Source organism: Ctenopharyngodon idella, chromosome 5 (assembly GCF_019924925.1).
Source record: "Ctenopharyngodon idella isolate HZGC_01 chromosome 5, HZGC01, whole genome shotgun sequence".
NCBI lineage: Eukaryota > Metazoa > Chordata > Actinopteri > Cypriniformes > Xenocyprididae > Ctenopharyngodon > Ctenopharyngodon idella.
In genome coordinates this window covers 38,463,252-38,475,793 of record NC_067224.1, presented here as the reverse complement: position 1 = coordinate 38,475,793, position 12,542 = coordinate 38,463,252, and the positions used below count along the sequence as shown (strand labels likewise).

General features: G+C 35.9%; 1 long non-coding RNA gene across 2 annotated transcripts in view; it reads left to right on the top strand.

The window, feature by feature from the left end:
* Positions 1–12,542, top strand: part of LOC127513555 (uncharacterized) — a 104,692-nt gene that overhangs the window by 17,520 nt on the left and 74,630 nt on the right. For both annotated transcript variants that reach the window (XR_007930427.1, XR_007930426.1), the window contains exons 5-6: positions 3,080–3,200; positions 6,507–6,566. This is a non-coding gene — a long non-coding RNA (uncharacterized LOC127513555). The remainder of the gene's footprint in view (positions 1–3,079; positions 3,201–6,506; positions 6,567–12,542) is intronic.

The window sequence follows — 12,542 nt, the reverse complement described above, 5'->3', positions numbered from 1 at the left end:
AGCATTTCTAGCATGCAGCTGCTGAATGTGTGTAGACCTTCAGTCACTGTCAGCCTGTCACAGGCATATACGCTGATGTGATGCGACCGTTTCCCCCTCCCACACGCACCAACCATATAAGATGTTTAACCATATAACATTCTGTGTGTAGTGTAGTAGTTTATATAAACCTTATGCTTAAGCTATACTTTTAAAATATACTGAAAGTCAATGGACAAAAAAACACCACATTGTATCTAAAAAGTAGTCTAAAAATGGTAGTGTATATATGCCCAAGTGTAAGATTATTATTATTATTATTATTATTTTGGTCACTTTTCTATTTAAAATCTTTAAATATGTATAATATATCTGTTAAAATTACTTACTACTACCTTCTAGGAGTACACTAGCATATAGATGACCTCAAAGCTAACAGACACAAAATTCCTCATACAAAGTTGGCTTCATAAGACTTTGAATATAGCACACAAATAAAATTACTTCATTTTTATTTATTTATTTATTATTTTTTGAGTGATCTATTACTCTAATTGATATCTAAAAGCAAAAACAATTGTGCAATACGTGCATGTCTATTTCTCACTAGTCTCAAACTACATTAACGTTGAGCTGTGGTATCAATTATCTCACACATAACTATGTTGTGTCATAACGTAATGATGTGCGAGACGAGTAATAATGCAGTGAGCACCATGATGTAACCTGTAAACAAAGAAACAGACAGAGCTGTAATTTAATTGGGTGGCCGGCGAGTAGAGTGATAAGGGCTCATGATAAAAAGTAGGTTTTTATTTGATTTTTATAATCTAATTTTACATCCATAAGACTGAAAGAGATGCTTGAAACTTACTAATACTCAGTAACTATAAAATAACTATAAAACATGAAAAGTTACTCATTTATTCAGGCTCAGGCAGCTGCAGATCTTGTAGTAGTTTGTTGATGTGGTTCATGTAAGGGTTATGCCACCAGTTTCTTCATTATTCCTCACAGAAGTACACTGTTGGTGCTTCTCAAACGGAAGGCTGCATCCTAGTGAGGTTGTGTCCTTCCTAGTCCAGTCCTTCAGAAACTTGTAGGCTTAAGGTATATTTACAAGACAACAATACACTAAAACGGAAAGGTTTTCCCTTGTGTTTTTCGCATATGTCAACATTGTCAAAATAATCCCTCTTCACACAGGTCACTTTGTTAAGAAACGACGTGCCTACAGACAGAATGCCTAATACGCATGTGCATGATATCACCGTTTTAACAAATTCATGTTTTTATAGTTTATGTGGAGACAATAACAGTATTGTTTTCAAAAAATTGCACTTTGAAACCCATTTTCAAAAGTTTGTGTTTAAACTTTAAACTATAAAAAGTCTTCCATTTTTAGTTGTAAATGGCCCCTTAGGCTAGAGTCCCCCTCAACATTGAATACTAGACTGAGATGGTCTAGTAAGTGTGCATGGCTACTTCAAGAATGTTTTCACCCCACGATCATGGCATGAAAATACTGTTAAAATTATTATTTGAAAGTACTTTATAATAAAAAAAATAATGCAGTACAGGTAATGACAACCATGTGGTCTCCCAGTGGTTTACATTACACACAGTTAAAGTGATTAATTTACAACAAAATCTTTTCCTTTTTTTTTCTTGCATTACATAGTGAAATTGGACAAGCTCAGTGCCAACTGATTTTCTACGTTTTGATTGGATGTATATGTTGCCTTAATCAAAAATGTTATCAACTTCAGCATTGCCTGATACTATTTCAAAGTGATTTCTGTCATTTTGACAGATAACAAATTGTATTTACCTGTGAAAACTAACCTGGAAGAGACATGAGGATTTGAGGAGAAAAAATTCTTGTTATATTAAATTCTTGTCATGTTAAAATCCCAAGCGTTACGTTATTCTCATGATGTCTGAAAATAAAACATGAAGGGAACTTGACAGCTCATTCAGTCAAACTGACGGATTCGCTTTATTTGTAGGGCAACCTTATGATTTGAAATTAATCGTTTCATTCTTTTTTTTTTTTTGAATGGAAGTTCCCCAAACTGGAATTGCAACCCATAATTCAAAACACAGTAGGCTCGTCAGGAATAAGGTGGATATATTTTCCAAAACGCATTTTACTTTAAAACTGTGAGAAAATCAAAGCAAGTTGTGTTCCAAATTTGAGCTTGATATCTCAAAAATTTAACTTTCAGTAAGATTTTCTTTGGGTGCAGTACCAAAAGTTTCCCCTAGATTAAATTTGTTTGCCATTTAATTTTCAATGCGGCCATTTTTTTTTTTTATGACAAGGAGTACAAGTGTGACTATTTTTTTCAAGACCATTTAACCTTTTCGATTTTTTTTATTTTTTTCACATAGCAAGTGCAAAACCTTTACCAAGTTTCGTACCATTCTGAAAGTAGAAAAGTAAAAATGATTTGTTATTAATACATAAATTGTCCAGTTTTTGTTTTTTGTTTTTTTTCTGAAAAATTGATCAAAATTAAGTTTATGCTTAAAACAAGAAAAAATATCTGCCAGTGAGGTAAGAAAAATAAACTTAATTTAAAGGGATTTAGCTTAAAACAAGTTTATTTTTTTATCCCATTGGCAGATATTCTTAATTCTTTTAAGCATAAACACACTTAATTTTTATCTTTTTTTTTTTTTTTTTTTTTTTTTCAGAAAAAAAGACTTAATATCTTAGTTTTTATCTTATATCTTCTTAATAAATATATCTTGATTTAAAAATGTTTAGATATTTGCACTGGAAAACAAGACAAAAATACTGAAGAATAAAATCATTTGTTGCAGTGTTTGTTAGTGTTTCTCATTTGGAAAACAACCAAACCCTTTATTTTGTAGAGGACATCTAATGTTACATAAGTCCATGAGCCCCAGACTATACTTTACTGAATTCAAGTCCTGTTATTTACGTTTTGCAAACCATTCTAGCTGCTCAATAATACCCCACCTGCGAGGATGTGGTTACTTAACACCTCCCACAAGTGACAGCCCTTATCGGAGAGACGAAAGCGCTGGTTTGTGCCATTTACATTCTCACTAAGGAAGATCTCTTTTACAGAAACAGCCATTACAGTGGTGGGCATGTCGGTCGGGGAGAACTCCAGGTGCCCTCCATTAGTGAAGAGTGAAGGCCGTAGCAGAGCAAACAGTTGGACTGTTTTCATCATGATAAAAGGAAGGTAGGCCACAGACTCAGGAATGGAATAATACCAGTGTAGATCTAAAGGTGTTTTGGGGTCAGAGGAAGACGAAGAGGAAACATTTCTAAAAAAGACACTGTTTGAATGGATAAGATGCCTGCGAAGGTGGAAAATGTCCTTGATGCACTCTGAATGTGTTCAAAGTTTTAAACGCTGATGTATAAACTGTGAGGCTAGAGATGAATGTAATCCACGAGTTCACACTTACAAATAATCAGATAGTATAAAAAGTATGCGTATTTGGCGTGCTGTCCGAGGGGAGTGCTCCAAGCTGGGAATTTTGGCCGAAACCCCTGTATCTCTGGTTAGGATAGTAACCAGGCAAGTGTGAGGAGACGGGGCGATGGAGGGATGCAGAAAACTGTAGAGGAACGTAGGTGAGTCGGCTCTGTATATATATATATAGGCCTTATCTCTTGCTGATTGGTTAGGCAATTTGACGTGTTCCTCCCGAACTTTGTTAATAAAACATAATTTAATTTTAGCATCAGCTTTAAATTAGAGCTGTGAATAAGCCTGAGAAAAAAAAAAAAAATAATGTAAAAGGAAGTTATAATAGATTTTCAGACTTTCCTACGTACCATTGGTCAGCCAAACTGTAAGTCCTGCCCCAAACATTGGACTGCTCAAACAGTTTGTAACATCTGAAAAATTACCTTTAAAGTCACAATGAAATCAAAATTGACCATCTTTATTTTTTTTTTTTATGGAATATTGCAGTATTAAATGATTTAGCCATGCATTATCCATACAATTTTTCTCTGTTGAGAAACTGTTTCACTCAAATAAACATCATAATAGGGGAAAAAAGACAATTTCTGTTTAAGCATCGTCAGGCCTTAGAAAACAGATTAACTACAGAATGAAAGCAAGCAAGGACGGAGAACACCGTATGGCAGAAAGTTGGCAGAAAGTCATTGATGTTCAATAATATGAAGAGTAGATTATGAAACATTGACTGTTTTAATTATTTTTCATAGCAGTGATTCACATCTGGCGGTGGGAAGAATGTGGCCAAAACACAAATTCATGGGAAATTACCCCAGAAGGACATGGAATTAGTGAAAGATGTGTAGTGAGAAGTGCAGGTCAGTGAAGCTGGCAGTGCATGTGGTTGTGGCCGCTGGCAGGTAACACTGGCGTTGTGCCCAGTTGTGGCACACAGGTGTGCTGGAGTGAGAACAGTGGAAAACACAGGGCAGGAGGCAGGATAGTGGACGGCTTAGTTCATTTGCCCTCTATGCAAGCAGGGGAAAAAAAAAAAAATTGGCTTCCACTGTTCTCCTCTGGTTACTTTCCCAATTGAAATACCCACATGCATATTGAACTAGCCTAGTCATGACTGAAACACTTGACCTCATCACATTAAATCCAGACTTTAAAAATAGCTTAACTTTAGGTGTTAAGCACACCTGAAAAATATCAATCATATTAAATAAATAAAAATGAATTATTATTATTTATGCTTTCTCCAAGTATTATAGACCTTGTCCACAAACGCATCTTTTTCTCTCTGTTTTGGCCTTCCATCCACACTGAGATGGTGTTTTTGTCCTGCGAAAGCAGAGCTTTATGAAAACTCCTTCCCAAGTGGATGACACGTTATAGTGTGGACTGTGAAAACAGAAGTATTTGAAAACAGTGACGCATAATTAGTCATGTGACGCATATTGAACCGATAGATACGTATGTTTATAACGCTATTGTGCCTGTGCTATTCACTTTCACACTGTTGCTAAAGATATGTTACTTTGTACACTTATTCATATCGTAGTCCTGCAAAGATGACAAAACATCCTGTGGCAAATCATGAAAGCAGTTGCATTTTAGACCAAACATATAATGGTGACTGAGTGCGACCTGGATGCATCAGTAAATGGTGAGATACTTTGCTAAATAAAATGATCCTGCCAGAAGAATTGATAACTTTATTTTTTCTGTTCCATCTGTATCATCTCAGTGAGCTTTCCGACGTTTCAGTGTGCATGGAAAATGCTAATGTGGACGGAGAGTGTTTTGAAACAAAAATGCCATTTTCAAATGTATCCGGATTAATGTAGATGTAGCCATAGACCTCCTTGTCTTGTATACTGCACATTTTTGGGGAATATACACTCAATATATATATATATATATATATAGGCCTAAATATATATATATATATATATATATATATATATATATATAGGCCTAAATTTAGGATTTATGTAATTAAATTGTATTTAAAATTTCCATCCATTTGGATGACACAGTTTTAACATAAACTAATAAGCTTAATGTAATGCATATTTGTCAGTTATACATAATTAAAGATAAGAAACAGGTAAGGTTTATGCTAATATAAGCAATTTGTATAAATACATTTTTAAAATATGATTTTATGATTTAAATAAAATCAAATAGAACTATGCATAACTATGCCATGATTTAAAAATAAATAAATAAATACATAAATCTTACAAGTTTTTATGCCCGTTTAATTTATGACTGAGAAAGATGTCTCACATTAAGTTTATTAGTTTATGTTAGAGCTTTGTAATCCAAATGGATGGAAATTTTATATGCAATTCAAATACATAATGTTAAACTTAGGCTTTAATATCTTTTCGGAGTATAGGAGCTCATCCAGATATTCTGTGCATACAGAAAATGTACATAATGTGCATGATATACTGTATATATATGTGTATATGTGTATATATATATATATATATACACTATGTATTCTACAGAAATATAGTATGCTATTCAGAAGAACGCTACAGTGAAAGTTTTCTTCAAAACTATTGCACAAGCATGTAACTTAAAAATCTGCAAGATCTCACATTTACATTTCAATCACAGCATAATTAACATTGTTAGCAAAGCAAAGGTTACCTGTGTAAACGTAATGATGCAATAAAATGTAGAAGCACTGGGCTGATCAATTCCATTATCCTGCACCTACAAACTCTATGAATTTCCCTGGATGTCGTCTTATTGACGGAAGGGGGAGGGGATGGGGTTGTGACACTGCTTTAAAGCTACTTACAAAGCTGTTAACATCCATAGCCCAAGTGTTTCACCTTAATTCACATTCACACAGCATTTGAGGGAGTCACCTATCACAGCATCAGAGAGGTGATTCTCTCAGTGAATGCAATTCACCAGGAGACACAGGGCAAAAGTGGCACTTAACCTCTATAAGACTTTCTAATGCTACCATCTCCTCATTTGAATACCATGCTATGAACAACAACAACTTGGTCAAATGTCTGTCTGTCTGTCTTTCCTCCTTTCTTTCAGATCCCCCTGGCTCCATTGCGGATGAAGCAGACACCATAAGACAGCTCCTCACAGATGAAGGTGATGCCCTCCATTTTGTCTTGGCGGTCTAAAAATCTTCAGTCTTTTCCAAGCTGGTGTTATTTTATTATTATTAATTATAGTTTGCATTAATATTTTGAATTAGCTTTTATTTTTATAAATTAATTTGAGTTTAATTTTTATTAATTTTGTGCTTTTGTCATTTTTTTCACAAATCAAGTACTTAAAATTACTCTAATAAAATATTACTCCATTAAAAGTATAAGTACTCATTTTCAATTTTACTTAAAAGTAAAAAAGTACTTAATATTTAACATAATTAAGTATTAAATGTAAAAAGTACTGATCAACGAACTGTTTATTTATTCTAGCAATCACTAGTTAGACTAGTCATTAGTCAGCACTAATAAGAAAGATTAGTGCTGACATTTAATATGTAGGCTACTGATTTGCAAATAAGCAAACTTTTTATTTTATTACTAAAGCTTATTATACATCAAAACATTAAAACTCAGTATACTAAAATATCAATTTCAGTTTTATATAATTTGAAACTGCTACAACAGCAGGGAAGATGCATGAACATTAATTTGCGTTATTTGACCTAAAATCACTGTACAGATGGTTACACAAACACGGACATGTCCACATTCAAGCATTTCAATGGGCTTGAACAGCTCGCCGTGACCTAAATATGATTTCATTTACAATAATCAATTCTAAAATTCAGCATTAGTAACTTACTTTTTGCGCCATCAGTCGTGCACATGTTCAAGCTCTGACGATACCCTGGTTCTTGACCGGATCATTGATTCAGTTGTTGACTCGAGAAGTTTATTGGAAAGAATCAGCTTGTTCATGAATCAGACACTGCTATCGAATCTCAGAGGGGGTGTCGATTTCTTCAGTATGAAATAAAGAGGAAATATACAGTTGCAATCAGAAATATTCAACCCCCCCAAAGATTTTAAGGATTTATCAATTGAAGTTTTTTCAGAGAGCAAGATTCTGTTTTGGTTGACTTCTTTATGAGTTGAGTGATACAAAAAATCAACACTGAAAATGCATGATGTATAATGTGTTAATAATTGTGTATAATACGATATTTTGTTAAGATAGCCATGTCACAATTATTCAACCCCTATATAATATTGTTGTTTTTAAAGCTTTCTGACAGTTTTTATGACCTAAAGTGGAGTTAATTAAGCCATAATTAAGCCTTTGGGAGCTCTATAATGATCCTTCATTTGCTTCAGATGTGATGCATATATAAACCCCACCCATGAAGGTATTCAAGGTGATTTGCAATCATGGGAAAGACAAAGGAGTTTCCACAAAAGCTGAGAGAGGAGATTATTTCATCACACCTGAAGGGCCTTGGGTATAGGAAGATTTCCAAAAAATATCCTGGAACGTCCTGGAGTGGCCTTCTCAGTCACCAGATTTAAATCCGATTGAAAATCTTTGGTGGGATTTAAAGAAGGCAGCTGCAGCACGGAAGCCATCAAACATCACTGAGGTTTTGCACGTGAAGAATGGGAAAAGATTACGATTGAGAGGTGTAAGAAGCTTGTCAGTACTTACCGAAAGCATTTGTTAGAGGTTATAAAAGCTAAAGGATGCTCCACAAAGTACTGAAGCAGGGGGTTGAATAATACTGCACATGCACATGTGTTAAAAGTTACATTTTTCATTTGAACTTCAAAGTTAAGTCAACTTCTGTTGTCAAAATAACTCAGATATTGTTTGTTTGGGCTGATTTCAAATATCAGCAGTGCTTCTCAGAAATTGCTTACTGCACCTTTAAAATGTAAATGTAAGAAACTCACCCATAGAGGAGACATGAAATTTAAGTAGCACACATTCCCTTTGTTTTGATGAGACCTGACAATGATTGCACAACAGGAGCCAGATTCTGATGCGCTACCAGTGTGTTGCTTTAGGATATCGATTGACACTCTGCATAAAGTTTATGGCAGCACCTGTTTCTTCCTCAGCATGAAATCGACAGCCGCAGCAAACTAATCCATTGGAGACTGTTTACTGCATGCCCCGGGGCTACTCGGAGTTACAAGCGCACACATATAATAGCACGCACACAATCAAACACATAAAGCAAGTGCTGTTTATTGCAAAGATGTGCACAAAGGCCAAAGATTTAATTTCCCTTTACAATTCTTGCAGGTGACATGCATGAAGTTGAAAAGAATTTGATCAGATGAAAGAGGGCAAGTACTCAAACTGCTCTGAACTTCTGGAAAAAGTTTAAGAACAGGAGATGACAGGATACTACCGCCATGCTCAATTATGGATGATGGCCTTTTATCTTCCCATCACTAATTAGAGGAGCTACTCCGCTTTCAAGTTCATCACATACCATGCTTTTCATTTAACACTAACCCACAAACCAGTAACACATCAATCCATCCAACAAATGGATGCATATGCTTTATGAAAACTATAGACATAAAGATAACATATTAAATGTATATTTCATTATGGCACATCATAATAGTTGGTAGGAGGATTGTGTGGGAAACCTGCTTGAAAACAGTCATTAGTTTTGTAATTTCATTCGGTGTTTCTAGTGGTGCAGAAAATTACACACGTAAGCTTTAATTCATGGTGCATGAAGTGCAGTAACACAGTATATTTGAATAATTTATGGACTTTTCTAACTTTATTCAAAAGGATAGTTAAGATGGACTGAAGAAGAAAATTATTCAGAGGTTTTATATATATATATATATATATATATATACATATATATATATATCAGATCAGGCATAACATTATGACCACTGACAGGTGAAGTGAGTAACACTGATTATCATGACACCTTTTAGTGGGTGGGATATATTAGGCAGCATTTGAACATTTTGTCCTCAAAGTTGATGTGTTAGAAGCAGGAAAAATGGGCAACGATTTGAGTGAGTGTAAGGATTTGAGTGAGTTTGACAAGGGCCAAATTGTAATAGCTAGACGACTGGGTCATGGGTGGCCAAGGCTTATTGATTCATGTGGGGAGTGAAGGCTGGCCTGTGTGGTCCGATCCAACAGACGAGCTACTGTAGCTCAAATTGCTCAAGAAGTTAATGCTGGTTCTGATAGAAAGGTGTCAGAATACACAGTGCTTTGCAGTTTGTTGCGTATGGGACTGCATAGCCGCAGACCAGTCAGGGTGCTCATGCTGACCCCTGTCCACCACCGAAAGGCCAACAGTGGACACGTGAGCATCAGAACTGGACCACGGAGCAATGGAAGAAGGAGGCCTGGTCTGATGAATCATGTTTTCTTTTATATCACGTGGATGGCCGGGTGTGTGTGCATCGCTTACCTGGGGAACACATGGCAGCAGGATGCACTATGGGAAGAAGGCAAGCCGGTGGAGGGAGTGTGATGCTTTGAGCAATGTTCTGCTGGGAAACCTTGGGTCCTGCCATCCATGTGGATGTTACTTTGACACGTACCACCTACCTAAGCATTGTTGCAGACTATAGACACCCTTTTATGGACACGGTATTCCCTGGTGGCTGTGGCCTCTTTCAGCAGGATAATGCGCCCCGCCACAAAGCAAAAATGGTTCAGGAATGGTTTGAGGAGCACAACAACGAGTTTGAGGTGTTGACTTGGCCTACAAATTCCCCAGATCTCAATCCAATCGAGCATCTGTGGGATGTGCTGAACAAACAAGTCAGATCCATGGAGGCTCCACCTCACAACTTACAGGACTTAAAGGATCTGCTGTTAACATCTTGGTGCCAGATACCACAGCACACCTTCAGGGGTCTAGTGGAGTCCATGCCTCGACGGGTCAGGGCTGTTTTGGCAGCAACAGGGGGACCAACACTATATTAGGAAAGTGGTCATAATGTTATGCCTGATCAGTGTGTGTGTGTGTATATATATATATATATATATATATATATTTACTATTTACATCATACATTTATAATTTATAATTATATTTATTAAAATGCATTTACATAAAGTTATTTATTTAATAAAATACATTTGTATTTAATTTATATAAATATTTTTATGTTTATAACATGGCATTAAAAAAAAAAAAAAAAAGGAATGAATTCATATTATTATTTCACTACAATACCCTAAAGCTTTTAAGCAGACCAATCAGGCGCAGATGCAGCGAGAAGATCTTTGATGGAGTGGGTCCAATTAGCAGATCTAATTAAGGATCCCTGACATCTGAATCAGCAGAGCTGTTGCGATTGGCTGATTGGTGTTACATTGTGCTTTCTGTAGCGCTCTGGGAAACTCTCCGAGACAATACTAGAGAACAGATGAGTCACGACTCCAGCAGAACACCCACCACATTCTCATTAGAGGAAGCCTCTGCCGCCCACGCAGAGGGGTGATTATCCATCTCTCTTCTTCCTCAGAGCTTCCTCTCTTCTTGTACTCTTTTCTAAGAGCTTTCTTTCTGTTCTCTTCCTCCTTCTCCTAGTTCCTCTCATACAAACTCTCATTTCAATTCAGCTCTTTTTTTTTTTTTTGGTTGAGATTCTCTATCTCTCTTGCTGTATCCTAAAGGGAGCAGTTAGTTGAGAAATATCGCTGTTTGATCATTTTCATCTTACACTCTTTTTATGTACCAATTTTTATATCAGTCGCAAACATTAAATAGCTGCTAGCCAATGAAAAAGATTCAATAGCTTATCAGCAATGAGGAAAAACTGAATTAATTAACAGAAATGATAGTGATCCTCACTAAAAGCAGTGTAAAAATAGCATTGGCCCAAATAGAGAGTCCTGTGGGAGCCTCGAGAGAAACTTGTATGCCTTTCATATCATTTTTCTCAATGTGCTTCTCACGTATTAGTCAAAAGAAGAGAAGACACCTGACAGAAAATACTCTAATCACAGAATTGTTGTACATCCAGTCAAACTGCCCTTACAAAAAAATAAGTATACTTAAGTATACTTTATGTAGTAAGTGTACTAATATCAATGTATTAGAATTATACTTGTGAGTGTACTGTTTCATTACTACTTGGGACTAAATTGACCCCGTTTTTTTTCCGTATAAAAGTATACTTTTAAGTATATTTTAAGTGTAAAAGTAGTAAACTTTGAGTACACTAAAAAACTAAGTTTTTTGTTTGTACTGCAACTTTACTACAAGTGAACATAGGTATACTGATAGTTTACTAGTTAGCACATTTTTTAGTTTTTGAAAGTACACTTTGAAGTAGTATACTCTCAGTAAACTACTAGTTTAGTAGTTTTTTAGCCTACTGCAAGTGTACTTGTGAGTTTTCTTTAAGTGATCATAACATCATTCTTATAAGTTAATTTCCACACTTGAAATAGTTAACCCTGGGTCATTCTAAACCCTGGGTAAACAGAATCCTGGGTTATCTTGCTTCACGCTTCACACTGCTCATAATTTATCCGGGGTTAACAATTACCCCTGAGTATTCATAAACTGACTTTTCACATTGTGCATTATCAAACCCTGGGTTAACGTTCTTATTTGCATATTTGTGATGTCAGTGTCATTGATTGGATAAACGCAGCACGACCTGTTTACATAGGCTAGCTCTAGCATCCATTGCCGACTGTTCTATAGAGTTTATACGGGACATTTCGGACTCTAAAGGTAAGAATGAAACGGTCTCTTCTTTACTCAAATTGTCGCGTTTTCTCTCAGCGTTTGACATTTTTCCTCTCAAATGCTGAATTTACTGTTTATATATAATGCGAGGTGTTTCCGTGACTGTCCAAAGCAGGCAAATATGAGTTCGTGATTGGTTGTCTGTTGCTAAGCGTCTAGCTGTAACATTCATACCGCATCTTTTCACACTGTGCAAGTTTGGTAGCGCAATGCGGGGTTAACACCGCAAAAGAGCAGGCTCCAGAGCAGGGTTTCATAACCCCAGGTAAAAAGCGGTGCTAATCCCGCTTCTAAATTACAAATGTGAAACGTTCCTTTACCCAGGGTTAAAAGCTGTGTTTAGAACGACGATAACCCGGGGTTAAGCGCAGTGTGAA